The sequence below is a fragment of the Triticum aestivum genome, chromosome 5B (genome assembly GCF_018294505.1).
Source record: "Triticum aestivum cultivar Chinese Spring chromosome 5B, IWGSC CS RefSeq v2.1, whole genome shotgun sequence".
Taxonomy (NCBI): domain Eukaryota; kingdom Viridiplantae; phylum Streptophyta; class Magnoliopsida; order Poales; family Poaceae; genus Triticum; species Triticum aestivum.
In genome coordinates, this window is record NC_057807.1 from 544,613,575 (window position 1) to 544,619,069 (window position 5,495).

Consider the following 5,495-nt stretch of genomic DNA (forward strand, 5'->3'; position numbering starts at 1 on the left):
CCCGCAACGCTCAATGTTCATCCCAGAGGCAGCATGGATCGGCTTCAGTTAGCAGCAGTAGCGAAGGAATTGCTTGATCGGGTTCAGTTAACAGCCATCAATCGATTGCTCGGGTTCAGTAACGCGTAGCCTGCAGTGCAATCGCTCAAGTTTAGTTAGAGCCCAACGCCTCGCTCGGGTTCAGTTAGAGCCAACGTCTTGCACACACACGCGTACGTGTATGAGAGAAACGCGCATCGCTCGGCCCCCGACCTCCCACCGTAACCGGGAACTCGCCGAAATTTTCCTCGCCCTCGCTTCTACCACGGTTTTTTCTGTCATGGACGGCCCAAAGAATGTCATGCAGTTGCCTCTCCGGCCCACCCAGGACGAAAATCCCATTTTCTATCATGATTTTTTATCATAGAAGTAGGAGCCCACCACATCTATGATGATACCGGGTTTTGTCACAATTATCGCCATAGAAGTGTCATATGTATGACAGAAAAAAATTTGTTTGACCCAAAATGTCACGGATGTGTCTTTTTTTGTAGTGAAGAGAGAAGAAGCCACTAGCTACTAGCTATGGACTTGTAGGTCTGTGGTGAATTACTCACACATCATCGGAAGGCAGCACGGATGATGCAGAAGCCCTCAATGATCGATTCCCCCTCCGGCGGAGTACCTGTAAAGGCCTCCAGATGGAATCGCGAAAGAATAAAAGTTTGCGATGGAGGAAAAAGTATTTCGGATGGCTCTCTATTGGTTTGGGAATATTTGTGAATTTATAGGCTTGGAATTAGGTCAAACAGAGTTGCGTGGGCCCATAAGCCCAGGGGGCGCGCTTTGTGAGCTCGCGGCTCTCTTGTAGCTCTTCTGGCCTCCTACCGAACCTTCTAGGACCCCTTCTGGTCCAGAGAAAATCACCGTAATTCATCGTATTTGGACTTCATTTGGTATTGATTTTCTGAAAAGCCAAAACAAGTAAAAAATAGGAACTAGCACTTGGCAATGGGTTAATAGGTTAGTCCCAAAAATGGTATAAAATAGCATAAAAATGCATATAATCCAAGATTGAAAATATAATAGCATGAAACAATCAAAAGTTATAGATACATTGGAGACGTGTCAGCATTCCCAAGCTTAATTCCTGCTCGTCTTCGAGTAGGTAAATGAGAATAACAGAATTTTTGTGTATACATGTATTATTTGTAGTGAGATATGTACATGACAAAGAGCGATACTACTGCCAGGATCAGACCAATGTACATGACATAAGAAAGAGGTGGCACATCTCTGAACGCAAGGTCCATGGCAACAAGCAGACGCAATGGAAAAGACAGATTGTTTTGTCATCTTTTGCAGCGCCATCCTTTAGTATGCCAGGGAGCAGCTAAGGAATGAAATCATGCTCCATTTTGGATCATAAGATTTTAATTTGACCATAAGCTAAGCCTCCACCACACGAAAAGTGATGAAAATACAAAATTTGTTATGTGATGCAATACAATGCAAATCTTATATACTCTCTCTGTAAACAAATATAAGAGCATTTAGATCATTACTTTACACGTTACCATCATAATCTCAAGCTTTGAATTTAGTACTACTCATTAATCAGTTGTGTGATCTTAAGAAAACGCTATACCTCTAAAATGAACAACTAAAAGGTCACGAGACACGTAGTGATCTCCAAATAAATTGGTTGTTCTAGGGGAAAAGTGATGAAAAGTGTTGTTCTAGGAAAAAGTGACGACAAGCATGGATTATCTGTTTCATCATCTTGGGAGGGGGAGGGTCATCCACATGACCACAAGCCAAGCCCACACCCCACGTCAAGTGATGCAAATCCCAATCATGTCATGTCATGATTTACAATGCAAATCTTCTTTAAAACTTTACACATTGGCATCACTATCTTAAGCTTGGCATTTAGTACTCCCTACGGTCCATATTTATTATCGCTCAAATGGATGTATCTAGCACTAAAATACATCTAGATACATCTGTTTCAGCGACAACTAATATGAATCAAAGGGAATACTACTAATTAGTTGTGTGATCTTAATAAAACACCATGCTTCTAAAATGAACAGGTCACGAGGCATGTACCAATCTCCAGATGAATTTGATGTTCTACAGATTTCATATGTGCGGAAAGATAAGGCTGAAAACCGCACACTTACCCGGGATAGGATGGGATATTTTGAGAAATAGATAAGGATTAGTTCAGGTTTCTCCCATATATACGAAATGACTGGACGATGACTAATTAAACGAGAGACAACAAACCACTTATCTTCCTTCATGACTCAATTGATCGAGAGCCTTCCCAAGTTGCTTTTGCCGTTTTGTTGGTCACAATGCAGATGCTTTGAACCTTTGCACAACCGTGGGCATGTGGCTCCCGTTAAATAGCCACAAGATACCCATAAAATTAGCACTTCCAAAGTTCTCATTTACTCTGTCTTCCTCTCAAGTCTAACCGAAGCCCAACAAACCACCACCTCGGCCATGGCAACCACCCTCGCCACCGACGTCCGCCTCTCCATCGCGCACCAGACCCGCTTCGCCCTCCGTCTCGCCTCCACCATCTCATCCGCCCTAAGTCTGCTGCCAGCAATGCCGCCTTCTCCCCGGTCTCCCTCCACTCCGCACTTAGCCTCCTCGACGCTGGCGCGGGCAGTGCCACTCGGGACCAACTCGTCGCCACACTCGGGACAGGCGAGGTCGAGGGACTCCACGCGCTCGCCGAGCAGGTGGTCCAGTTTGTGCTCGCCGACGCGTCCTCTGCTGGAGGTCCGCGTGTCGCCTTTGCCAATGGCGTCTTCGTGGACGCGTCGCTGCTCCTCAAGCCATCCTTCCAAGAGATTGCAGTGTGCAAGTACAAGGCCGAGACCCAATCCATGGACTTCCAAACTAAGGTGACCCCCCCCCCCAACTTGGTTCTTACCAGAAAACAAAAACAATGTAAAAGAATTTTTAACGGACCTAATTATGTACATTTGAGAGAAACAATGACATGCTTAACTAACTACTTCAGCCGCCTGTACATGTTGGCATGCCACTGCTTCACTCAGAGAGTTTGTTTTCTGCTGATGTAATATAGAGGTCTATATTAATCTTATACACATTCTAGATTTGTAATTTAGTGGTTATCGTATATCACTGTTTTTTACACTAGAAGCTTCACCTTTGTAAGCATAGTTCACACCTGCGACCTTGAACTGTGAATGATTTTGCTTATCCTGTTAGTCAGCATGATTGGAGATAACTAGTCTGTTACTTTTCTGAGCATACCTAATCTTTTGGGAGTGTAATTCTCATACCGTGCTATCTAGGGATATGAAGGCTGGGGAATTTGCTGATGTTTTATACTTTAATTACGCTCTTCAGCGAAGTGAGATTATAATTTTGGGAGTATTTCCTGGAAACTTTGTCTCCAACGTAAGAAGATGTACAAAAAATCAGCTAAAGATTATAATTTTGGGAATATTTCTGTAAAAGGTATTGCATAGTGGTGCTTCGAGATGTTGTGATGACCATTTAAATTTGTATGCTCATATGAATTGTTTTTCTATCATACGTCGTTGTATGTGCTGATTTTACTATGTGTTTGAAAATTTTACTATAGAAATGCTTTATAAAAACGCTAGTATGCTGCTTTGCATTCTTAGCACAACTATTATATTTTGTTCTTTGAAAGAATTTTCTATTGGTTTGTTCAAAGGTTGGTGGCACAGCAGTACCGTCAAACTATTTTCATTACATAACTGACCTTTGTTTATTTTTTCCATGGCCCAGGCCGCTGAAGTTACTACTCAAGTGAACTCATGGGTAGAGAAAGTCACGAGCGGTCGCATCAAGGACATTCTCCCCTCAGGATCTATTGACAATACCACTAAACTTGTTCTTGCCAATGCCCTTTATTTCAAAGGAGCTTGGACAGAGCAGTTTGATTCATATGGAACAAAAAACGACTACTTCTACCTTCTTGATGGGAGCTCAGTTCAAACACCATTCATGTCCAGCATGGATGACCAATACCTTTTGTCTTCTGATGGGTTGAAGGTACTTAAGCTTCCTTACAAGCAAGGTGGGGACAATAGGCAGTTCTCCATGTATATCCTTCTTCCAGAAGCACCGGGTGGTCTCTCAAGCTTGGCCGAAAAATTGAGTGCTGAACCAGACTTCCTGGAGCGGCATATCCCAAGGCAGAGGGTTGCACTTAGGCAATTCAAGCTCCCCAAGTTCAAGATATCATTTGGAATTGAAGCATCCGATTTGCTCAAATGTTTGGGCCTCCAGCTTCCATTCGGCGATGAAGCGGATTTTTCGGAGATGGTGGATTCCCTAATGCCACAAGGTCTTCGTGTCTCATATGTTTTCCACCAAGCGTTTGTGGAAGTGAACGAACAAGGAACTGAGGCTGCAGCATCAACTACTATTAAAATGGTCCCGCAACAGGCAAGGCCGCCCTCGGTCATGGATTTCATCGCGGATCACCCTTTCCTCTTCCTTCTCCGGGAAGACATCTCTGGTGTGGTCCTATTCATGGGTCATGTGGTCAATCCCCTCTTATCTTCGTAATGTGTTTGCTCTGAAAGTGTGTGTTGTCAGTTGCCCTCAGCCATTACATGTAAGGGAAGGGTTTCGACGGTCAGTCATGTTACCGATACAATAAATCCAATAAATGGTTCTCCTAAGATATCCAATAAATTGTCTTTTAATAACTGCTTGCTTGTTGTGCAAAGGAAAACCAATTGGACTATTTTTCATTAATCATTGTGGATTTGTGGTAGTGCGGATTTCTCAAAGAACTACTCATGCCAAAAGAAAAAATCTAAGTCATCTTGATTAGTACTATCCGACATGAATCTCATCGTCATTAACATCTATATTTCACAAAAAAATGCCAATGGCCACTTTTTGAGATTGAATATGCTCTTCAATTTCTCTTCTTCTTAGATTTTTCATATCCTCGCTTATCTTTAGATACACTATAACTCCTTGAGATTGGAGCTCCCAGGGCCGATTGTGTTGATCGATTTACATGGCCCCACATGAACGGACGTGACCTTCCACGCTACCCTCTTCCTTGCCGCAGATCCTTCCTCAGTTTCTCTCCCTTCCGAGAATCTATTCCGACATAGAGACAACGCCTCCAGCACTATAGTTGGTGCGGCCGACCGCTTTCTGGCTCTCCTCTCCGATTCCCTGCCTCAGAGCATCTACAGCCTCAAACACGGTGTGTCTGCGGGCACTGATCGGTCACTTCACAAATTGGCATCTACATTCGTGTATTTCATATCAGATCTCCTATATCCATACTAAACTATGTAGCATTGATCAAACTACGTATATCATCAAACGGACAAAAAATGCACTATACGTTCATCAAAAGATCATCAACGGATCTTCGAAATACCGCCAAAGTTCACATAGTGCACATAAATGACGGACAACTTTAAACTACGTCTAAAAACTGAGCGGATCTTCATCACTTCCTCGCCGGA

General features: G+C 43.2%; 1 pseudogene; it reads left to right on the forward strand.

Moving 5' to 3' along the window:
- The first annotated feature begins 2,478 nt into the window (after positions 1–2,478).
- On the forward strand, positions 2,479–4,689 carry LOC123113078 (serpin-Z1B-like; annotated as a pseudogene).
- Positions 4,690–5,495: the final 806 nt, after the last annotated feature.